This window comes from Eubalaena glacialis, chromosome 5, assembly GCF_028564815.1.
Source record: "Eubalaena glacialis isolate mEubGla1 chromosome 5, mEubGla1.1.hap2.+ XY, whole genome shotgun sequence".
In the NCBI taxonomy this organism is placed as follows: domain Eukaryota; kingdom Metazoa; phylum Chordata; class Mammalia; order Artiodactyla; family Balaenidae; genus Eubalaena; species Eubalaena glacialis.
This window is the reverse complement of record NC_083720.1, coordinates 75,853,065-75,879,058: the sequence shown is the minus strand read 5'-3', so window position 1 is coordinate 75,879,058 and position 25,994 is coordinate 75,853,065.

The window sequence follows — 25,994 nt, the reverse complement described above, 5'->3', positions numbered from 1 at the left end:
TGTCTCTGGCTTTTATACTAGAACTCCTCTTGGATGGGTGAAATATTCTTGAGTCACAATTTCCCTCAGAAGTTCTAGATGGTGCTTCATTATATTCTGGCATTGAATATTGATTATCAAAGTTAGAGGCCAACCCAATTGACTTCCCTTACTTTTTATGTCAGTATGCCAAAGGACATTTTTTTTTCCCTTTAAGTCCTTGATGTTCAATAAGTTAAAGAGGCTGTGTCTCTGTTATTCAGTATCTCCTTTCCTGGGTCCTGCTGTGCCCTTTCAGTCTGCAGATTCATTTCTTCATGTGTCAGAGAAATTTTCTTATTTTATATCTTTGCATATTTAGTCGGTCCTATTTGTGGATTCTCTACTTTAGGAATAACAAACAGGCTCAAATTGCTTTGTGCTTTTCACATACATTCACTATGTTTATCGCAAGCATTTTTTTCTGTCTGTAATTTTATTTTGAGTTGTGTCTATTCAGCTTTTTGCTATTTTTATTTATTTATTAGTTCCATAAGAATGCTGTTTTGGTCTTTGATTTGTTTCTATAGAATCGAAATGTCCATTTTTTCCAGATCTTTGTCTTGTTTTATCATTTTCCCTTTGGTCCCCAGTACGTTGAATTCATATTCTTATTAACCTGTTCTATAACCCAATATAGCCAGCTAGTTTGCTTCTTACCAGATTTGGAGGTTTTAATGAAAATGCTCAAGACTTTTGATAATTCAAGGTTTCCAGAGTGAGCACAGGGTTAGAGCCTCTACTCCTCTAAAAGCTCCCCTTTCTTTCCTTGTCCTCTCCTTTTTGAAGTGCATGACATCACTTCCTTATTTGTACCCATTTCCTTATTTGCTTTCTACTGTTAATTTCCTTTTCTTGTTGGTTTTCATTATTTTTGTTCATATACTAGATATCAAGGGAGGAGGATCTCTACTTTGCCTTCATTCAGCCATCTTTCTTCAGAAGTCTATATTATTTATGTTCACTTACACTTATAAAGTCAGAAAGAAGTGATCTCCATTACTTAAAAAAAAAATCAGTGAGATCGTGTGAGGTTTATCAAACACTTTGAAGTCCTATGCAAATATTATTTTTAAAAGATGAGATCGTAGAATCTTAAGGTTGGAATAGACCTAGGATCTTATGTTTTAATCCTACACCCAACTAAGAAATCCTCCTACAGCATTCCTGATAATGGCTTCTCCTGCTCTCTGTGATGGGAACTCACTGCTGGGCAAAGCCAAGTGGATTCAAGCAGTGGACAGCTCTCAGAGTTAGTAGTTATCTCTGTATATTAAGGCAAAATGTGCTTTCCTGAACTTCAGCCTAGAGATTCTAGTTCTGCCCTGCTCAGCAGGTGGCAAAACGGGCATCATTTGAAGTTGTCGCAATGTGGAGACATCAGCATACTGAAAAGAAACAAATAATAATGAAAAGATTTAATGGGGGACTTCCCTGGTGATGCAGTGGTTAAGAATCCGCCTGCCAATGCAGGGGGCACGGGTTCGAGCCCTGGTCCGAGAAGATCCCACACTCCACGGAGCAACTAAGCCCGCGTGCCACAATTACTGAAGCCCACGTGCCACAGTTACTGAAGCCCACGCGCCTAGAGCCCGTGCTCCTCAACAAGAGAAGCCACCGCAATGAGAAGCCCATGTACCGCAACCAAGAGTAGCCCCCACTCGCCGCAACTAGAGAAAAGCCCGTGTGCAGCAACAAAGACCCAATGCAGCCAAAAATAAATAAATAAAATAAATAAACTTAAAAAAAAAAAGATTTAATGGGCTGTATAGGAACAACACAGATCACAATAATTTGTGTGAACTGTTTTCTACTTGTGCCCCCGAAACATACAGCAGGAAAAAAAAAAGGATTTTAACTGTAAAAATCACAGATTAACTTTGTAGCAAGTTTTTAATCTGAATTTAACTGAATCCTACAAAATTTTGTTAAAGGCTCATAGGTAGGTGCTCCTACAAATGTTGGCAACCTTAAAAAAAAATTAGAAAGATTGCTCCTGATATGTGGCCATTATCACCTCTCTCCACCTCTCAGGCTGCTGAATAAGCACTTGTTGAGTGAGAAACACATTTCCCAGTGGGTCAAACCACTTCTCAGGAGGAAACAGCCTGAGGACCACTTCCTAATCTGCACTCTCCTGCCAGGCAGTGCCAAATGACCCATTTGGAAATATTTTTTGGACAAATCACTGCTCTTGTAGCCAAATGTTTTGAAAATACTTCAAAAAAATCTTTTCAACAATGCTGATTCTAATCTGTAACAGAAATGTATTTATATTTTACAGATTTTTTTTTTTTTTTTTTTTTTTTGCATTTTGCATCAGCTCAAATCTCCCTTGAAAATGCTTAGGAGCTTCTGATGGTCTTTTGTTCTCCTTTTGAGAGTAAATGTTTCTAAGGAATTTGTGTGGCACTTCAATACTGACACTTGGGCGTTAGATAAGAGGCAGATGGAGGGTGGTGTAGAGATCCAAAGTGGTAGAGGTTAAGAGACCCCTGACTCCCCGCAGTCCCACCCCCGCCTGCTGGAAGGCCCACGTGCTTTGCTGATTCTCCCCACAGCCTCCCTAAATGAGGCTGACATCTCTGTGCTTGAGAACTGTGGAGTTTCATTTTTCTTTTACTTTTTAAATTTTTTATTGAAGTATAGTTGATTTACAATGCTGTGTTAGTTTCTGGTGTATAGCAAAGTGATCCAGTTATACATATATGTGTATATATATATATATATATATATATATATATATATTTCTTTTCACATTCTTTTCCATTATGGTTTATTACTGTGGAGTTTCATTTTTAGATGATTGCACACAAACTTTAAGTAATCCTTGCCCAATTCTACATTTTCAAAGGGACTTTTTTTTTTAACATCTTTATTGGGGTATAATTGCTTTACAACGGTGTGTTAGTTTCTGCTTTGTAACAAAGTGAATCAGCCATACATATACATATGTTCCCATATCTCCTCCCTCTCAAAGGGACTTTTTTAGAATGTTATTTATTTATTTATTTTTCCTGAGGACTGGGTCAAAATCTCTTCAGTTACAAAGGTGATGACCTCAGGGTTTTTTTTTTTCATCCTCCTCCTCGTTTTTTACTTCTGGGAAGGGGCAGGACAATCCTGATGAGTTATCCCTCCATCACTGGTCTGGTGTGTGAGAGCTTAGAGAAGAGCCTCCCCAGCGCAGGGCCTTTCCCTTAAACTAACAAAGGCTCAGAGAGAGGTACTTGTGGAGAGATACTGTGTGCCGGGCCCTTTGTGTACAGTGCTTCATCTAATGCTCTCAGCACCTCCCTGGAGTGAGTTCTATCTTATTCCTGCTTCACATGTTGGGAAATGAAGGTGCAGAGAGGTTAAGTGGCTTGCCCAAGGTCACCCATCTTGGTAGCAGAAGAACTTGAACTTGAATCTAGTCAATCTGATTCTACAGCTTGTGCTCAGAAAACTCCCCCCACCCCACCACGGTGCTGCTCCCCTACATATGAGGGTATCGAGTACCTACACGGAAAACACTTTATCAGCAGCCTCTGCCGTGCTCTCCTGGTAACTCACTCAGATGATCATCTCCAGCGAACCTCTTGTGAGGACCTCACGAGGTGCTATTCTAGGGGATAAAACAGTAGCAGAGGAAGATGTTTGCAGGTGGCACATGATGCTGCCAGAGTCTTACAAAGGGTATCGGGGGGCCTAACGGGCTTGCTATTTCCGGCAACATGGTGGATTGCATTACATAAAGCCCTCCTGCTATGAGACACCTGGAAAGGCGATATAAAATAGAGCTAGCATCCCTTTAAATGTCAAAATGGGCTCAAAAGAGAGAAAAGGAAATTCCAGGGACCAAAAATGAAATGGAAACTGAAAACCAGCGTGCAATCTGCAAACTGAAGCTGGGGCTACCTGGGGGGATTTGATGACCTCAGAAACTGAGGAGTTGGGGATTTAGAGGTTACTCTGAGACAGCAGGAAACCTCAATCTCCCATGTAAAGTTCTGACTCCTAGTGAAAGGGTAAGGAGAAAAAAAGGCCCCCAAAAGACCAAGGGAAATGACAGGCAAGCTCACGTTTCCTGGAGCGAGCGCTCAGCGGGGGAAAAATTTGAAACCCCAGTCCTGCCCTCACTAGCTTTGGGCTTCAACGGTGAACTCCCTATATGGCTCCTGGATATTAAATTAGCTTAGAGACAGCTCTTAGGTGCTCCCAAAGTTCCTGGCAAAAGCAGAGGAGAAGCCTTACTAGAGAGACATCCTCAAACCTAGAGCCCCAGGGTTCCTGTGGATAAAACACTAGATGAAATGAATTCACAATCCAAGATGTTTAAAAACACCAAATGCATGAGCCAATGCCAGCAGGCAGAGCCAAAGAAGTATCAGTCTTTCCAAAACCAGATCTCAGATAGAGACTATAAAATAAGAGCATATAAAGTGATTAAAGGTGAGAAAGAAGTAAAGAGAAAAAAGAAACCATCAGTTTTACATTTGGTAGTGTATATATGTCCATGCCACTTTGTTATAAAGCAGAAACTAACACACCATTGTAAAGCAATTATACTCCAATAAAGATGTTAAAAATAAATAAATAAATAGAAAGAAACCGTCAAAAAGACTAAGCAGATTGTGCTAAACAGAACTTTGAGAAAGGAGCAAGGTTACAAACTTAAGGGCAGCTGAAGGGAGAACCAGGGAAGCACTTGATTCAATTCTGGCTGACATCTGAGACAGATGGAAAAATTTCCAGAACACTGTACAGGGAAACAAGTGGTCCCAGGAAGGCAGTCTTGGGCCTTTTACTGGAAACAATGGACAAGAATAGCTCTTTTTTGTACTGGAGCTGCCCTGTCGTTGGCAAACTCTTTTTGTAAAGGTCCAGATAATAATTATTTTCAGCTTTGCCAGCCATGTTTTCTGACTGTCACATAGTCTTCTTTGCATTTTTTACAACTCTTGAAAATGCAAACATTCTCCTTAGCTCACAGGCCTCAGGTGGGTTTTGACTCAAGGGCTATCGTTTGTGGACCCCTGTGCTGAGCTAATAGTCTGTGGCTCTCCTGGACATTTGCCACTGCGTGGGGAGAGCCTGTCTGAGAATGAAACCACTCAAAGGAAGGCCTTGCCAGGAAGGGGACAAAGAGAACACAGATTCCTGATGGCAGGGTTTGAGTGTCTGGACCCACCATATACAAAGATCCAACCAGGAATTTTTAGTTATGTGAACCAATAAATATTCTTTTTTAGAAAGCCACTTTTCCTTGGTTTTATGCCACTTATAAACAAAAGAGCAACCTGCAAATTTAGCAATGCCCTTGAAGCTCATTTTAAGAGAATCTCTAAATCCTTTGAGTGTGATAGTCTGCTTGCCTTAATATTATCTAAACAGCAATCGATTTTGTTCAGGAATTACTGAAAACCAGATGACTGCATCATTATTTTACAATCAATTGCTATGTGGACAGAAAAAGAGAAGAGAGGAAAATAGTATTTTTGTGTGTGTCCAGCACCGTACTGAGTGTTTCACCTGTGGGCTCATTGAAGCGTGACAACAGCTTGGTGAAATATATACTAACCCTATTTTATAAATGAGAAACTAGCCTTAGAGGTGAAGTAACTAGTCCAAGGCCACACTTAGAAAGTGACAGGCCCACTGCTTGGATCAGGACTGTTTGACTTCAAAATCTGTTCTTTTCTTAAACCCCACATTGCAAATGTCTTAGATGGGGGTCAGCAAACTTTTTCTGTAAAGGGCCAGACAGTAAATATTTTTGGCTTTGTGGAAACGACTCAACTCTGCCATGCAGAGCAAAAGCAGGGTTGCAGAAAGATCTAATACATGATTTTAAGTTGTTTGCTCTATTGTATGCAATGTCACCCCTCCCTGTGATCACTTGGTCTTTAGGAAAATGCCTTGTTTTCATGGTTGCTTTCGGGGTGGGGAGAGTCAGAGAAGAAGCTGTATGTTATATAGGGGCTGATGCCAGAGCAGAATTGAAGAACTAGCTACAAGACATAGAGCAGAGCGAATTTTGATTAGGTCAGGACATGAGAACTGAATTAATCAGAAGTCTATAAGAACTTCTCCCCAAATTTGGAGAACCCTTGGGAAGTGCTTTAGGTTTCCTTAATCTGTGCAATTGGAATTGGATCCACCTTACCTAGAGTTTAAAGGCCCAGGTGACCGTAGGTGATAGCTGAGTTAGACACTTATTCAACAAGTATTGAATAAGGCACTCTCCTTGCTTCTGGGAGCTCACACTCTGTGGGAAACAGATTTAGGAACAAATGTGTAATAAGGGCTCTGACAGAAAGATGCTGTGAATGCCTGAAGGCAAAATGATCCATTTTCCCTGGGGTGTCAGGGAGGGCTTCCTGTAGGAAGTGACCTTGGAAAGGTAGGCCTTGAAGGATGAGAAAGAGTTAATTGCTCAGAGAGGCGAAGGGAGAATCTTCCAGCCAGAGGGAACAGGGGGTGCCCAAATGGGAGTCAGGAAGTTTCCTGTGAGAGAAAATGAGGAGGGCAGACCATGCAAAGGTGGGTCAGGGCCAGGTAATTTTGTGTACTTTTTTTTTCCTCTGTAATGCTTATTATATGAGGAAGGTGCTCTCAGGTGGGTTAACATCTATTATTTAATAAGAATTTGGATTTGATGAGGTGTCCCTTTCCTTTCTTGTTGCTCTCTGGAGTGTTAAATATTTGGTGGCCTTAGCGACATCATATGGTATTTGTCTTTCTCTGTCTGGCTTACTTCACTTAGTATGACAATCTCTAGGTCCATCCATGTTGCTGCAAATGGCATTATTTCATTCTTTTTTATGGCTGAGTAATATTCCATTATATATATATATATATTATATGTATATATCTCAATCTCACATCTTCTTTATCCATTCATCTGTTGATGGACACTTAAGCTGCTTCCATGTCTTGGCTATTGTAAATAGTGCTGCAGTGAACACTGGGGTGCATGTATCTTTTCGAATTACGGTTTTCTCCAGGTATATGTCCAGAAGTGGGATTACTGGGTCATATGGTAGCTCTATTTTTAGATTTTTAAGGAATCTCCATACTGTTCTCCATAGTGTCTGTACCAATTTACACTCCCACCAACAGTGTAGGAGGGTTTCTTTTTCTCCATACTCTCTCTAGCATTTATTGTTTGTAGATTTTTTGATGATGGCTATTCTGACCAGTGTGAGGTGATACCTCATTGTAGTTTTGATTTGCATGTCTCTAATAATTAGCAATGTTGAGCGTCTTTTAATATTTTATTTATTTATTTATTTTTGGCTGGGTTGAGTCTTTGTTGCTGCACACAGACTTTCACTAGTTGCGGTGAGCATGGGCTACTCTTTGCTGCGGAGCGTGGGCTTCTCATTGCGTTGGCTTCTCTTGTTGCGGAGCGTGGGCTTCTCATTGCGTTGGCTTCTCTTGTTGCGGAGCACGGGCTCTAGGCGCACGGGCTGCAGTAGTTGTGGCTCGTGGGCTTAGTTGCTCCACGGCATGTGGGATCTTCCCGGACCAGGGCTTGAACCTGTGTCCCCTGCATTGGCAGGCGGATTCTTAACCACTGCACCACCAGGGAAGTCCTGTTGAGCATCTTTTCATGTGTCTTTTGACCATCTGTATGTCTTCTTTGGATACGTGTCTATTTATAATTGATTATTTATGTTGTCAAAGGTTGTGTGTTAAAAAAAAGCACAGGCTTGAGTTTAAAACGTGACCTTGATGCTTCTTAGTGAAGCACAATTTATTTAATCACTCAGTTTCGCCCTCCATAGAGACAGGATAATGTTATCTATGTGGCAGAATTATGGTGATGAGCAAATGATGTGACGTAAGTAAAATTGTCAACCCAGTGGCCATCACATAGTTGGTACTCCATAAATATTCCCTATTTTCCAACTAGATGGGTTTTCTTTGTACATGATTCTTTTTTTTTTAAGTATTTGTTTATTTATTTATTTATGGCTGTGTTGGGTCTTCGTTTCTGTGCGAGGGCTTTCTCTAGTTGTGGCAAGTGGGGGCCACTCTTCATCGTGGTGCGCAGGCCTCTCACTATCGCGGCCTCTCTTGTTGCGGAGCACAGGGTCCAGACGCGCAGGCTCAGTAATTGTGGCTCACGGGCCCAGCTGCTCTGCGGCACGTGGGATCTTCCTGGACCAGGGCTCGAACCCGTGTCCCCTGCATTGGCAGGCAGATTCTCAACCACTGCGCCACCAGGGAAGCCCTGTACATGATTCTTTAATGATTGTTAGAGGCTTGGCATTTTCCAGTAGGGTAGCCCTAGCCACATGTGGCTACTGAGCATTTGAAATGTGGCTTGTGAGAACTGGATGTGCTGTAAGACTTAGTGTGAACTTAAGAACTGAAAATATTCCATTAGTATATTTGCATATTGATTATACATTTAAATGATACTGTTTTGGATATATTAGGATAAAAAAAATTCTTAAAATAATCTCACCTGTTTCTTTTAAATTTTTTAACATAGGCTAATAGAAAATTAAAAATTACGTTCACGGCTCACCTTATATTGCTGTGGGACAGTTACAAGTCCAGAGGAGTGATGGAATTAAATTGCAAGGCTTCTCTAAAGCTCAGATGATCAATTAAATTTTTCAATTTTTTTCATCTTTTGCTGTAAATATCTAGTTGCCTAAAATTCAATGGAGTTTTGAAAATTGGGTTAGGTACTTAGCCATTAGAGTACAGGTTAAATGACTGGTGAAAAAAAATTCAGTTGTTAAACCTTTTCTGTTTTTGCATTTTCACCACCATCTGTGTCATCTGAATACCCTGTCCTCTAATGCAAGTGTGAAGTTTCAAGCACTGTCTGTCTGTCTCGGATGGAATCCCAGAGCCCAGCTGCGTGCTCTACCCTCTGTCCCTCCTGCACTGCACACTGAATTCATTTTCTCTTTATGCGTGACACTGCCTTCACTTTTTGAACTCCTCATCTTTCTTAGAAACCACACAGGGATGTCCCTGGACTACGGGGGAGAGTCTTTTGAACTCTAAATCAGCAGTAGGTCTCAGGTTTGACATTAAAATCATTTAAACACACACACAAATGAGGAAACCCAATATAGGGGGTATGGTTTATATCAAAAAAAAAAAAAAATCCAATGCACTAACTGTCTCTGGGATACAGAGAAAGGCTGAAGGATTTCTTCATACACTGTATGTCCTCTTCCTTGCCACCATCTGTCCATTCTTTTGCTGGGGGAGGCAGACGAGTTAATGAGGCTCCCATTAAGCACTTATGCAGGTGGAGGTGGAGAGACAAAGCAGAGGGAAGTCGGTTTTCACTATGAGGCCACATCGACTTCACAGTCTCCATTTCCTTCTCTTCCTATCCTCAACTCCCCTAACCTCTCTTCCAACCCTAATACCCTTCCACGGTGGCTGCCTCTTCCTAAGGACACCCATGATCTCCATATCACTGAATCCCATAGATACTTTCAGCCATATCCAGGGATAACCTTAATGCCCACATCACTTATCCAGCATTGTTCTAGGGTACCACAGCTGTGCTCACTGTCTGCCTTTCCTCATCTCCCAACCAACACTCTCCAGTAGGCTTTCTCCTACCAGGCCCAGCAGTCTTCTAAATGGCTCCTTCAGAGGTCACCCATGACACACACAATGCTACATCAATGGTCTCTTTCAGTTCCCGTCTTTCTTAACCTCTCACCAACATATCACTCCTTCCACCTTGAGACACTCTCTTCCTTGGCTTTCCAATACAATCCTTACCTGGTTTGCTCCTGGGTCTTTGGACACTCCCTCTCTATCTGTTTTGCAGGCTCAATTTCTTCTTGGCTATTAAATGTCAGCTTCCCAAGACTTGGCCACGAGCCCTGTTGTCTTCTTCTATTCCATACTATCTCCCTCAGCATCCAGCAACCATAACCATTTCCAGAGTTTAAACAACTAAAAATTCTGATAATTTTCAAGTTTATATCCTCAGCCCAGAAAGGTTTATCCAAACCCATATACCTAACCTCTTACTTGACATCTCAAGTTGAATGTCTCAAGGATATTCAAAATCAACAAGGCCAAAACAAACCCCCAAGCCTGGTTCCCCCTACCTATTTCCTCTTTCAGGGAATGATAGTGCTATTCATATCTTGCATGAGCCAGCAGTCAAGTTGTCACTTTTGAAATCCTCCCTTTCCTTTGCCTTTACTGTTTTTTTCATTATATCATCCAGTCCCAACACTCTTATGTGCTAATAATCTCTCAGATCCATTCACTTCTTTCCACCCTCCCTGCCAACCCCCGGGCCACAGTTACCATCATTTCTTGCTTTGGACTGCTTCAGTAGCCTCCAATCTTCTTCTCACTCCTCCGCAAACACAGTCACCAGAGTCATCTGGCATATTGAGTCTCAGTCCTGTTGAGTCTTCCCCAATTTGGTGTCTTTCCAGAGTATAGAAGCCCTGGGGACTTTGGGATATGGCCTGGGAGCTCCATGACTCCTAAAAGCACGAGGGTTTACCAGGAGTTCAGAGAAGGAGAAAGTTACTTCTGGCAAGTGGGTCAGTGGAGGCTTCACAGAGGATGGGTTTGACTCTGAAGGATGGTTAAGTCCCAATCATGTGATACAAGAGAAGGTCACTTTAGAGAGTGGAAACATGAACATAAACAGGGAAGTGGCAAAATACCAGTATTGATTCATTGTTTCATTGAACAATGAATTATTGAGCATTCTTTATGAGCTAGGCACTGCTAGAGGGGCTGGCAATAATTTGATGAACAAAATAGACATGGCCTCTGGCCTCGTGAAACTTACAGTCAAGAGGTGCTGTGTGGGGTGTGTTTGGGGCACAGGGCACACAGTGGGGATCATGGGAAGTTATGCCAGAAGAAAGGGCGAAGGCCAGATCGCAGGAGGGCCTTGAGGAGCAGACAAGGAGTTTTAGACTTTAGACTTTCAGTCAAGACCCATAACCTCACATGCTGCCAGGGGATGCTCAGGCAATGTAAATCAGGGAAGTGGTCTGGGTGTGAGGCAAGAGGAAGAGTAGGTAGGGATTGGGGCAAACTGGAAATCCCAAACTCTATCCAAAGCCGTGAGTGATTACTCAAACACAGCTAATTATTGCTCTTCAGGGGTGTGGGCCCAGAGCCTCTGCTATTGAAAGAAGTAAACATGGGATTTTAGAGAGATTTTTGGCTTGTTAAATTTTGATAAGTAGTTCAATTCACTTATTTTTCAAAATACCGTGAAGGTCAATCAAACTGTGTCGGCTGGATGCAGTTTGTGAGATACTGGTCTGTGGCTCTGCTTGATGCAGATGGGAACCACTTAACATCCAGAAGACTGCTCGTGGGTAAAGTGGGTTGAAGACAGGAACCTTTAGGCAGAGAGCCCACGGGAAGTGGTGTAGGAGACAAAGAATGAGAGTCTGGGTTAGAATCTGGACAACGAGAAAGAAGATGGACCTATCCCGGCAGGATTTGGTCTTAGCAATCGAACCCCGTGCAGTGCGCCAGCCTCCCTTCTAGCTGGGGCTGGGTGGCCATGTGAATCATTCTGGCCAATGTAATGACAGCCGGTTATTGGATAGGGCTTCAGGAACAGTTTTCAAAGGAGTACACCTTTTTGTCCTTTCTCCCTTCCACCTTTCATCTTTCTGGGATGTGGACGTGATGATGGCTGAAACTCCAGCAACTATCTGAAACCAGAGTCAAAGACGATAGAGAAGACAGATGGGAAGACCAGGGTCTCTAATATCCACAGAGCAATCACCTCAGCCCTGGCCTGCCCACCTCAGGATTTCTACTTGAAAGGAAAATGTTTCCTCTGTCTAACACCTGCTATATATTTTCTGTTATATACAGTCTGACCTAATCCTAACTGAGAAAGCAACTAATTGAATGTAGAGAGCAGGGTTGGTGGGGGGCAGTGGTGGGGTGACAGGAGCCTGGATATGGGTATAAGATATTGGAAAGACAGGAGTGGCAGGAAGCTGGACACACATTAAGAAAGGCAGGTATGAAGGCATAAAGGACCAGTGAGTACTCACAATGTTTCAGATATTGCTTGACACACGTTAACTCATTAAAATCTAACAACCACTCTATAAAGATACATTCTATAACCATTTTACAGATGGGAAAACTAAGGCACAGAGAGACTAAGTAACTTACGCAAGATCTCCCGGCTAGTAAGTAGTAGAACCATGGGTGTCCAAGTGGCCCATTCCAGAGCCCACACTTATAACCTCCATGCTGCGCCGCCTACACTGGGCATGTGGTCTGTTCCTACCATCGCTCCCAAAGCAGCACCTCCTCCCTCCCTCTTAAGTGCTGCTCTCCAGCCACACTGCTTCCTCTTGTCCTTAGAAATGCCAAGTCCTTCCTGCCTCAACTCAAAGCCTTTGTCCTAGCTGAACTCTCTGCCTACAAGGTTCTTCCCTCTGATATCATTGTGTGACTGGCTCCTTCTCCTAATTCTGGTCTCAGTTCAAAGAGCATCTCCTCAAAGAGGCCTCTGTATCAGTTGTTGGAGTACCCTTGCAATGCATGTTTCTTGTGCAGAATTATAAGCTGTATCCACATTCTCAGACATCTACAGTTATGTTTCTGCTTTTAAGCTAAAAGAGTGATCTATTTAAAGAAAAAGCCAAAACAAAAAAAGAAACTTGGGACTTGAGTGCCAGACAGTCATCCATGCCCTCAAGGAATTCTCGGCCAAATGACAAGGCACACAAGAAAATCCACATGTCTGGTGCATTATCAGTGCTCCTAGGGACGTGCGGGTGAGATGCACACCAACGGCAGAAAGAACAGCTTCTGCAGAGGCTGCTGCAAATAATTGAGAGTGAAAGTATCAGAGTTTGCTACTTGTCCCCAGTTTTTTGTTGGATATATGACCACCAAAAACAGTGACTGCATTTCCCAATCTGTTTTGCAGCAAATGTAGCCATGTGACAAAGTTACGTGGAAACTAAATGGAGGTTCCTAAGTGGAACTTCTTAGACGGGACCATCAGGGGAAGAGTAAGACTTTCTTTGGTTCCTCCTCCTTCCTGTGAGCTAAAATGTGCATCTGAGAGCTGGATCTCAAGCAGAGATCATCATCATCTTGGCTGATGATGTGGAAGCCATGTGATGAAGAAAATGGAACAGTGATAGAGGAAGAGCTTGAGTTTTAGAGACTTGGAAAAACATATCTGTCATATGGGAAGAAGGAAAATCAACTTTTAATAGTTTACACCACTGTTATTTTTAGTTTTCTATCACCTGTGACCAAATCTAATCTTGAGTCAGGGAGCATTAGATAGTAAATGAATCTGGAAAGATAAAGCCAAAACAGTAAAGTCATTTGAAGGAATATCAGGAAACTTGAAATTTATCCTGAAGCAATGAAAAGAGAGTGAATGTTTTCTAGCAGTAGATGAACAAGATAGGATTCAGATTTTTTGAAAAATGACTCTTGGAAGTGAAAACATCTTTGGGAAGCATGGATGGGAGGGGGCAAGCCTGGAGTCAGAGAGGACAGGTAGGAGGCTGTTATAAGTAATGCAACGAAATGGTGAACTTCTGAACTATATTAACAGACATTGAGTAGGAGAAGATGGGTTGCAAGGAAATGAAAGGGGTAGAACCTCTAGAACTCGATCTATTGGTGTTCTGGCTGAGGAGAAGGGAGCACCTTTACTAACTTCCAGGTTTCTGACGTGAGCAATTCCATCACTCACGAGTGGAAGACATTAGAAGGAGCAGTTCACCAGGCTGTAAAAGGGAGACCATCGCTAAGGATATGGAAACAAGTGGTGGCAGATTCTGGTAACAGAGTGTTATTAACCCAGTTTCAAGATTGCAAGTCTGCAGAGTCAAAAGCATGAACCAAATGGATTGGGTTCAAATTTTGGACAAACTATGCCCATGTTGCTTGACCTTAGGCCCATTTATTTAAGCTCCCAGATCTTCTCAGCTATAAACTGGACAGGATCACAAAGACCTCACTGGGTTTTGTGAAGAATAAATGAAATTCCTAACAGAGTGTCCAGACATACTAAATGGTATGTCCATACTAAATGGTCAATACATGGTAGGTGTTGTTATTTGCTGCTTGTTAAATAGTCAGGTCATCCACGTGGGAGTATTTTTCCTTGCCCGTGCTGTGGATTGAATGTTCGTGTCCCCCCAAAAGTCATATGTTGAAGCCTTAATCCCCAATGCGATGGTATTTGGAGGTGGGGCCTTTGAGAGGTGATTAGGTTTGATGTGGTCATGAGGGTAGAGCCCCCATGTTGGGATTAGTGCCCTTGTAAGAAGAGGAAGAGACTTGAAACCTCTGTCTGTCTCTCTCTCTCTCTCTCTCTGTGTCATGTGAGGATACAACAAGAAGACAATAACCTGCAAACTAGGAAGAAGGCTCTCATCAGGAACATAATTTGCTGGCACCTTGAACTTACCCTTTCCAGCCTCCAAAATTGTGGAAAATACATTTCTGTTGTTTAAGCCACCCAGTCTCTGGTTATTTTGCTATAGCATCTTGAGCTAAGATACCTTACGTAGTCTCTTAAAGGTTGTTAGTACATGGCACAGCAAGTAGGACCTTCAGTCTCAACTCTGAATATACAGTACATTCTCAATAAAAACAAAGGGAATAAAAGAGCGAGTGTGTCCTTGCTAGTCCAAGGAGGTAGTAATAGGTAAACCTATTCAGGTTTACCTTCACTTTGTTTCTCTTCCTGCCCTGAGATCTCTCTCAGCTTCTCCCACTGGCTGTATACTCCGCCTAGAAGTTCCAGCAAAGAGTTTTTAAAATTAAATGTTCCTGATAAAGATTTTGGTAAATTTCTTGATATCTTAATGTGGTATACAAATGATTCCTTCTCTTTTATAAACCTTTTTTTTTTCCTTTGAACGAATCTCAGTTGACATTATAGGACCGAAAAAAAAAAAAATCAGCATGGTGTATATAATATTAACCAGCTATGAGTCTGGAAGAAATTCAAAAACCAGACAGAAGTCTTTGATTTTTAAAGCATATTTAATCATGTTTTAAAGCAAAATGAAAGACCACAAATCTATTCAGACATTCCAAACAGTGAAGGAATAATTTTTATCAAAATCTGTAACCTTACTCCCGCTGAAAGAAATTGTCCCTAAGCAGTGCTGACAACCCTGTCTGAGATGTGAATCTGAAAACACTGTGTATTTTTTCAATTATATTTTGGAAGCATTGAATGTGCTCAATGAAATTCCAGAATTAATCCACTCTAGTTTCACAATAGGCACTGACTCATCCAAAACTCCTCCCCGCTTTCCTTTTGGCAAAGTCACCCTTCTTCCTCACCCCCCTTCAACACACACACACACACAAATTCAGTTAGAACCAACGGCTATGATACATCAAAATATTCACAGTTAATCCAATAGACTTTCATTTCTGTTTCCTGCCTCTGTTTTCCCCTCCCAGATGGAGGGAAAACATCTCATTTATCACCTGGACCATCTCCCAGATGAGCCGAGATGCAGGACACCTCCCCATCTAAGGGGGTAGGTTGGCTCTTCCTGCCCATGAATTGAGGCTGCTCAGCAGCCTTTCATGGAATGACAAGAGAGCTATGTGCTACTGATTCCCACAAAAGCTGAAATTGCAATGGGTTGACATTTATTGTGCCATCATCAGAGAACAAATGATTCACCTAGAAAGAGACACAGTCTTCCAAAGAGATAGATCATTTTAATTCCAGTGCTGAAGAGGTAGAGAGTCCATGAAACAAATTAGCTTCAAAATCCACGGTTTTAGCTCATAAAAGATAGTTCTTTTTAAAAAAAAAAATAACCATTTTTTGAGATATAATTACATATATAAAATTTATCCTTTTAAAGTGTACAATTCAGTGGGTTTTAGTATATTCACCAATTTCTACAACCACCACTGTTATCTATTTCCAGAACAGTTTTGTTATCCCCCCAAAAGAAATGCCATATCCACTAGCACTCAATCCCAATCCCTCCAACCCTCCAGCCCTAGGCCATCACTCATTTACTTTCTGTCTCTACAGATTTTCCTATTCTTGACATACATTTTGTGTAAGTGGCTACATGTGGCCTTTTTTTCTGGCTTCTTTCACTTAGTGTTTTTAGGATTCTGGATGAGAGGTTTTGATGATATGTTGAACTTCTCTTCTAACGGTCTTGCAATATCAAGTGCCTCTCCATCTTTAAGTGCTGTATATGCATAATCTCACTTCATCCTCACAACGGTGGGATGAGGCATATACAACTATATCCATTTTACAGATAAGGAATTGGGGCTTAGAGAGAAGTCAAGTAACTTGTCCAGGGTCAGACAGCTAATAAGCAATAGAGCAAGATTTCAATCCAGATCCATTTGACTCTAAAGCTGGTAATCTTAACCTCCAGCCTCCAGGATTTTTAGAGATGAGTTCTGATTTTGCTGCCCTTTCCAGTCTTCTTTTAAACACAAAAATGTAGATTGCAAAGATGCTTGAGAGTTAAGGCAGTTCCCTAGGGCCTGGGCTGGGTGGGATGAGTCTGTGAAACGCAGCACAGCCAGTCAGCGAGCTGAGTATCAGCGAATGGTGGCTGGAAATCTAAGGGCCCAGGAATCCCAGAAACTATAAGGAGAATGACCCCAGGGCTTCCAGCATACCAGCCGGGCAAACAGCTTGGGGTGTCTGGTTGAAGCTTGGAATGCCGCTAACATCCCTGTTTGGGTCTCCAATTGGTGGGCTAATAAATCAGATTATTCACCAACAGAAACTGATCTTCTTGATGAATCTTGGAGAAACATAAAAGAAGAGTCATCTTGCCCATCCCATGGCTATGATCCACAGCAAGCCTCAACCTAAGAATCTGGGGATGAGATTCAACTTATTTTTTTTTAATATTTATTTTATATTATTTTTTAATTGAGGTATAGTTGGTTTACAATCAACTTATTTCTGAAGACTCTCCAAAGAGTGACAAAACATCCAAGCAGAAATCTGTCAAAGGCTGTCAATTTTCTTGTTTCTCAGGGAAGAAATTACATAAATTATAACTGAAACCCACAGCTCAGTCTTTAACCTCCTTTCAAGTCTTTGTTCCAACTCCTCCTTTGAAATTTCAAGAACCAAATGGTCAGGAATTACCAGCCTCACTTCTCCTTATTTCCACCTCCCGACTTTGAGAGACCCTGACATCCACAAACTGTGACACGGCTCAGAATGGGCTGCATTTGAGCAAATTAGAGGGTCTGAGTAGTTCTTCCTTAAAACACTGGACCCTGGATATGTTTTGAATGCAGGTGCAGAGGAAATGGTCTTCAAATGATGATAGATTATTAGGCACGTCGTTAAACGAAGCCAACCAAACTCAAATGTTCAGCTCTTCATCCTGGTGCAACTTTAGGCTTGAGTTGAATCCTTTCTTTTTTTTTCTTTCTTTTTTTTTTTTTTAATTGAAGTATAGTTGATTCACAATTTTGTGTTAGTTTCAGGTGTAGAGCATAGTGATTCACTATTTTTGAAGATTATACTCCATTACAGCTTATTACAAAATAATGGCTATAATTTCCTGTGCTATACAGGAGATCTTTGTTGCTTATCTATTTGATGTATAGTAGTTTGTATCTGTTAAGCCCACACTCCTAATTTCTCACTCCCTGTTTCCCTCCTTTAAAGGGGAGAGAGAACATCGCTCTCCCCTCACTCCAAAGGGAGGGACAGTCCTGCTGCCTGGTCCCCGCTGTCCTTCTGTTATTTCTGGCCACAGGAGCTTTTGCCTCAGGCTGAACCCGAGTCCCCTGACATCACACCTAGTTCTGTGGTCAGAGAAGAGCGCCTCTGACATCCTAGTCTGCGCGTTCCTAGGTGCAAGGCAAATTCCTTAACCTCTCTAACCCTAAGGGAGCCTGTTTCCTTCCTTATTAAATAAGAATATTAATACCCACCTCTTAAGGGTGTTAGGAGGATTAAATGGAATAAAATATGTGAAGCCCTCAGCAGAGCGTTTGACATGTAGTAAGTCCCTATAAATTCCTCTTGGATATTTGGAGGCACATCCCAGTGAGATACTTATACTGTCTTTATTTTAGCCTGCAGGACACACATATGATTTAGAGAGGCTGGGAGGGAATAAAAATGTGAGCTAGCTCTCACAGGTGCTTGCTGGTATGAGCACTGAATCTCAAAGGGAAAAGCTTTCGGAAGGCTTGGAAATGGAATTGTTTTTATCATCTGCCCTCCTCCTCTTGGTGGAAGAAGGAATTAAGGAGTAATTAAGGAGGAGCCTAAACAATGGAAGATTCAGAGGCGACAGGTGAAGGCCTCACTTCAGAGTGCGGGAGAGAGGAGAGGAGGGATGCAGGCCATGAGGGTAGGGCCCGGGAGACAGCCTTGGCCACTGCCAGCCGTGGGCTCCAGAGAGCCAGTTAGGGACAGGCACCCCTCCTCCCAGGACCCATGATTTGGTGAGGGGAACACAAGGTGGATTTCAGTCCCCCACCATTTCCCTCACATCTCCGCAAATAAGTCCTTGACCAGGACCCAGACTTCACAGCCTCAAGCAGTGGCCTTGGGCTGGGGGTAGGTGTCTGAGTTTGGATTTGGACCAAGAGTCCAGAACCAGGAAGATAAGAGCAAGTAGGCTGATATCTGTGGAGGGCAGGAGAGGAAGAAGGGAGGGTCTTAGCAAAGTGTTTCTCTATATGGAACCGAGAAGGGCCCTATCAGGCCTTCCCAGGACAGACACCCCCCCCGCCCCATGTCTTCTGCCTGCCTCTTGTTCATAGAAAAACTTTAGCCTCCTAGGCATTCCCTGAGTTCCAAATAATAAATTTAATCAGAGAAGTGAGAAAATGCAGAAATAAAGGAAAACGGTCAAGCAAGACAAAAATAATAATAGTTGAGCCATTAAACAAAGCCAAGGACCTTTAGTTCCTCCTCAAGGACTATAGACAGTATTCTGAGCCATGTCCTGTGAGCTGTTTTGCAGATACTAAGACCCCACCAGGTGGGAGGAGTTAACTATATACTGACCATGAGCACGTAGACCCCAGACCAGTTGGAACCAGGAGGTTAATGATGTTGATTCCTAATTACCTCACCACCAACCAATCAGAAGATTGCTGATCATGCACCCCACAACCCCTGTCCCTCACCCCGTCTTTAAAAACCTTTCCCTGAAAGCCATTAGGGAGTTCAGGTCTTTTAAGTACTAGCTGCCTGGACCCCTAGCTTGGTACCCTGAAATAAATGCTGCACTTTCCTTCACCATAACGCAGTGTCAGTAGGTTGGCTTTACTGTGCTTGGGCAAGTGGACCCAAGTTTGGTTAAGGAATGCATACTTTGCCGAATTTGTGAACCACCTTAGCAGGTTGGGTTCTTCAGAAATTGAAGCTGAGATGAAGATTGGGATATAAGACATTCCCTAGGTATCAACACCTGTGAAGAACAGGGGAGGAAGTAGGATTGGACCTAGAGGAGCTGCCAGCTGAAGGCTCTTGACCATACTCCCTGCAGCTGGGCAACAAGGCCTTCCTTAAACGGTGATCTGGGTGATGCCTCTCCGAGTGGGCCACAACTACCACAGTCAACTAGCACTGAATTAGCAAGTAGTGAAACTTTGCTCCTGGGGAAACGCAGGGGTTAGGTTCCTATGAGCCTCTGATCACAACATTGTCACCAACAGATCAATACGTGACCTGGTTTGATGTGTGTTGCTTTTTAAAGACACCTTTTAAACTATATGTTATTGATTCATAGACGTTGAATTCAAAGTCAACAGGACTACAATTCAGGCCTGAGCAAAACTTATCTAACACACATGTTTTCTGCATAAAGCTCATCACAGCTTTCTAGCACTCAGGAACACTAGACCTGCTTCAGAACTGCACCTGGGGGCCATTTTATTTTATTTTTTTGTGTGTTAATGTTCTCTTTTAATCTTTTTTTTAACATCTTTTTTGGAGTATGATTGCTTTACAATGTTGTGTTAGTTTCTGCTGTATAACAAAGTGTATATACGTATACATATATCCCCATATCTCCTCCCTCTTGCATCTCCCTCCCACCCTCCCTATCCCACCCCTCTAGGTGGTCACAAAGCACGGAGCTGATCTCCCTGTGCTATGCGGCTGCTTCCCCCTTGCTATCTATTTTACGTTTGGTAGTGTATATATGTCAGTGCTACTCTCTCTCTTCATCCCATTTTAAACAGCAAAATCATCAACAAGAAGCACAAAAAAAGTGGCACTAAATAGACCTCGAAAAGGACACGTTTACAGTGTGGGAGCTGAAAAAAGAAGGCAGCGAGTCACCTGTCCAATCTCAGCTGAGAACTTGAGGGTTGGGCAACCCAATTTTTTGTCCCTCTGCACATCTGCAAATGACCGTGGAAGCATTGTAAGTATTGGCTTTGGGGTCACAGATAAATTTTAGCAAGTAGGTGAATTCACAAATTCAGAATCCATGAATAATGAGGATCAATTGTGCTTACTGTTTATTAATTGCCTCCCTAATAATTTAAAATGTTAGTCTACTTTCATTCTGGGTAACATTATTGATGAAATCATGGTTTAATTTTGCAGGATATATTTTTTCTAACATACATTAAATGGAATACATTAATGTTACAATTGTTCATCTTTACACCTCTTAAAATCATCTCACACACCCCCCCCACAGTGGTGCACAGACCTCAGGGGTCCGTGATTTTTGAGGCTGCATTTTTGTGGGCAGGGATTTGATATGTACATGGTTTGGTCTGACACAGTCTCAGGAAATCCTTCTGTCTTCGGGTTTCTGATAGAATCATTCTTTTGTTCCAGGATCTCTGGGCTAAGAGGGAATTCTCTTCCATATTCCACTCAGCATAAGTTATGTTTATTCTTTACTTGCTCATAAAACAACAGCTTGTGTTTAATGTGGATTGATTCAAATAAGAGAATTCAGCAAATTTCCAAATCCACCAACTTCTTCCTGTGTGGTTAAACGTTCCTATATTTGGTGAAAATGGAGAAAGGAAATGACAAAGGATTTGGATATTATCCTGAAAGCTATTTGTTTGCTTTAAAAATCTCAGTAAAAAGATTTCTCCAATTTATTTTTCATAACTTCGTGGGAAGCAAAAATAATTTCTGTGACAGTGTTGGTTTTTAGGCAAAAATGCCATTTAATCTCCAAGTACACTGTAAATTACTTTTAAGTGTTACCTGGCATTTGTAATCTAAGATGTCCAGAGTCAATAACATTGCAAAGATTCTCTGATAATCACGGGAATGCAAGTTTATTTCCTTCAGTGGAGAGTCCATTAAAAACATATGAGCTTTTTAATCAGCCTCTAGCCTCTCTGCCGTGATGTGATCTACCTACATTTTTCCATAATTTGTAAGCATCAGCTGAGGCTTTATTAATAGATGAAGCTAAATATTTGTTAATTGAAAGTGGAGGTGATTTAAACCAAACCAAAGATAGCATGTATAAATTTTTTTTTAACATTGAACCTATGTTCAATGTTCAGGAACCTATGTTCTGTTTTCTTCTCCTTCATTGTGCTTTTCTTTTCTTTCTTTTTTTTTAAATTTCAGCTTTACTAAGGTATAATTGACAAATAAAATTGTAAGGTGTTTAAGTGTACATTGTGATGACTTGATATATGTTGTGAAGGGATTCTCCCCATCTAGTTAACTAACATATCCATCACCTTACATATTTTTATCCTTTCTTTTTTTGTGTTTTGAGAACATTTAAGTACTACTCTCAGCAAAATTCAGTCATACAGTACTGTGTTCTCAACTATAGTCACCATGTTTTACATTAGATCCTCAAACCTTATTCATCTTACAGCTGAAATTTTGTACCCTTTTACCAACCTCTCCCTATTTCCCCAAGCCCCTAGCCTCTGGCAACCACTGTTCTACTCTCTGTGTCTATGAGCTTGACTGTTGTTTTTTTTTAGATTCCACATATAAGTGATACCATGGAGTATTTGTCTTTGTCTGTCTGGCTTATTTCACTTAGCATAATGCTCTTAAGATCCATTCACAAATAACATGATTTCTTTCTTTCTCACAGCTGAATAATATTCCATTTTGTGTGTGTGTGTATATATATATGTGTGTATATATATATATATGTGTGTATATATATGTATGTGTATATATATGCCGCATCTTCTTTATCCATTCATCTGTCAGTGGACATTTAGGTTGCTCCCATGTCCTGGCTACTGTAAATAGTGCTGCTATGAACATGGGATGTAGATATTTCTTTGATATCCTGTTTTCATTCCCTTTAAATATATACTCACGATTGGAATTGCTGGATCATATGGTAATTATATTTTTAATTTTTTTGAGGAACCTCCATATTGTTTTCCATAGTGACTGCAGCATTTTACATTCCCATCAGCAGTCACAAGGGTTCCCTTTTCTCCACACCCTTTCCAACTCTACTATCTCTTGTCTTTCTGATGATAGCCATTCTAACATGTGTGAGGTAATAACTCATTGTGGTTTTGATTTGCATTTCCCTGATTAGTGATGTTGAGCACATTTTCATGTATCCAGTGGCCATCTGTTTGTCTTCTTTAGAAAAATGTCTATTCAGGGAATTCCCTGACAGTCCAGTGGTTAGGGCTCCGTGCTTCCACAGCAGGGGGCATGGGTTCGATCCCTGGTCAGGGAACTAAGATCCCACATGCCGCACGGTGTGCCCAAAAAATTTAAAAATTCAAAAAAAAGAAAAAGAAAAATGTCTATTCAGTTCCTCTGGCCATTTTCAAATTGGATTGTTCTTATGCTATCGAGTTGTATGAGTTCTGTACATATTTTGGATATTAACCTCTTATCAGATAGATGATTTACATTTTCTCCCATTCAATAGTTGCCTTTTCATTTTGTGGATGGTTTCCTTTGCTGTGCAGAAGCTTTTTGTTTGATGTAGTCCCATTTGTTTATTTTTGCTTTTGTTGCTTTTGCTTTTGGTGTCACATCCAAAAAATCACTGCCAAGACCAACGTCAAGGAGTTACCTCCTATGGTCTTTTCTACGAGTTTTACAGTTTCAAGTCTTACATTCAAGTCTTTAATCCTTTTTTTTTTTTTTGTAGTTATAAACTGTTATTTATTTATTTATTTAACATCTTTATTGGCGTATAATTGCTTTACAATGGTGTGTTATTTTCTGCTTTATAACAAAGTGAATCAGTTATACATATACATATGTTCCCATATCTCTTCCCTCTTGCGTCTCCCTCCCTCCCACCCTCCCTATCCCACCCCTCTAGGTGGTCACAAAGCACCGAGCTGATCTCCCTGTACTATGCGGCTGCTTCCCACTAGCTATCTATTTTATGTTTGGTAGTGTATATATGTCCATGCCACTCTCTCACTTTCTCACAGCTTACCCTTCCCCCTCCCCATATCCTCAAGTCCATTCTCTAGTAGGTCTGTGTCTTTATTCCCATCTTGCCCCTAGGTTCTTCATGACCTTTTTTTTTTTCTTAGATTCCATATATATGTGTTAGCATATGGTATTTGTTTTTCTCTTTCTGACTTACTTCACTCTGTATGACAGACTCTAGGTCCATCCACCTCACTACAAATAACTCACTTTCATTTCTTTTTATGGCTGAGTAATATTCCATTATATATATGTGCCACATCTTCTTTATCCATTCATCTGTTGATGGACACTTAGGTTGCTTCCATGTCCTGGCTATTGTAAATAGAGCTGCAATGAACATTTTGGTACATGACTCTTTTTGAATTATGGTTTTCTCAGGGTATATGCCCAGTAGTGGGATGGCTGGGTCCTATGGTAGTTCTATTTTTAGTTTTTTAAGGAACCTCCATACTGTTCTCCATAGTGGCTGTATCAATTTACATTCCCACCAACAGTGCAAGAGGGTTCCCTTTTCTCCACACCCTCTCCAGCATTTATTGTTTGTAGATTTTTTGATGATGGCCATTCTGACCAGTGTGAGATGATATCTCATTGTAGTTTTGATTTGCATTTCTCTAATGATTAATGATGTTGAACATCCTTTCATGTGTTTGTTGGCGGTCTGTATATCTTCTTTGGAGAAATGTCTATTTAGGTCTTCTGCCCACTTTTGGATTGGGTTGTTTGTTTTTTTGTTATTGAGCTGCATGAGCTGCTTGTAAATTTTGGAGATTAATCCTTTGTCAGTTGCTTCATTTGCAAATACTTTCTCCCATTCTGAGGGTTGTCTTTTGGTCTTGTTTATGGTTTCCTTTGCTGTGCAAAAGCTTTTAAGTTTCATTAGGTCCCATTTGTTTATTTTTGTTTTTATTTCCATTTCTGTAGGAGGTGGGTCAGAAAGGATCTTGCTGTGATTTATGTCAAAGAGTGTTCTGCCTATGTTTTCCTCTAAAAGTTTGATAGTGTCTGGCCTTACATTTAGGTCTTTAATCCATTTTGAGTTGATTTTTGTGTATGGTGTCAGATAGGAGTCCAGTTTCATTCTTTTGCACGTGGCTGTCCTGTTTTCCCAACACCATTTATTGAGGAGACTGTCCTTTCCCCATTGTATATTCTTGGCTCCTTTGTCATAAATTAATTCACCGTATATGTGTGGGTTTATTTCTAGGCTATTCTGTTCTGTTGTCCTTCATTGTATTTCCTGTTGGGTATGAATGTCCATGTCTGGGTTTGTTTTGTAATTCTCCCCCAGTTTATTACTTCACAATGGTCAGGTGGCCCCCTGGAGTGGTTAGAGCCTCTTGAACTCTCACCTCTGGCCTTGAATAGCCTCATCTGTAGTCTCATACACAGTACACGAATGATCATTTTCTACGTGTGCCAGGACATGAATAAGGTTGGGAAGCTCCTCTCAAGATCAAGGTTCATCTTGGCTTTGGGAATCTTGAAGGGTCCCTTACTGCCTCTATCCTCAGTATGTTTGCTGGACTCTCTCTCTAGTACCTGGTCACCAGTCCCCAGAACAACTGGCCCATCTTTAGACTTGAGACTGGCTTGCTTCACTCCTATGGCAGAGACTGACTTGGTGGTCACCCAACCTGCTTCCTCTCCTGGGCTTAGATACAAACTACGTCTCCCAGGCCCTTTCATCCAGGTGGGAGTGTGAGACTAGCTCTTGCTGATGGAGTGGAAGTGAAAGCGATGTGTCACTTCTGGGTCAAGGCCGCTAAGAGTTGTGTGCCTTCTCCAAGCTTTGCACCTAACTTCTTCATCCAAAGTGTCCCTTGCATGTTGAAGATGGTTGCTAGGTCCCTAAATGACTGCCCTTTGTCCAGCTACCCTACAGCCTCTAACTGAATGAAACAGACTTTGATGTGGATGAAAATAATTTTTTTACGGTGGTAAGCCCTAAGACTTCAGGATTTATCTGTTATAACAACTAGCATTACTTACAGTAATCAGTACAATTTCTTTGTCATAGACATTCATGATGTTAGGAGCTGAACTGTGTCTCCTGTAATATTCATACATTGATACCCCTGGTATCTCAGAATGTCATTGTAAGTTCTTCAAAGAGACAATTAGTTTAAATGAGGGCATTAGAGTGGGTCCTAATCCGACATGACCGGTGTCCTTATAGGGAGAGAAATAGACCAGGGGTACTAGTGCACAGAGGGACAACCATGGGAAGAGGCAGCAAGAGGGTGGCCTCCTGCAAGCCAAGGAGAGAGGCCTCGGAGGAAACCAAGCCTGCCAGCTCTTTGATCTTAGGCTTCCAGCCTCCAGAACTGTAGGCAAATAATTTCTGTTTTTTAAACCGCCCAGTCTGTGAGATTTTGTTACGTCAGCCCTAGCAAACTAATAGACATGGTCAAGCCTCCCCATGTACCATCTTGTTTCCTTCTTATTTCCCAACAGGTTTGCTCATTAAAAATACTGTGAGCAACTGTGAGTCCTCAAAGATGCTAGTCTTTCCAGCTTTCCTGTCTCTGCCATTATTATCTCTTATGACCTGCAATCAATTTTGGTAATTCCTGTTCTTACATAAATCCAAACACACACACCA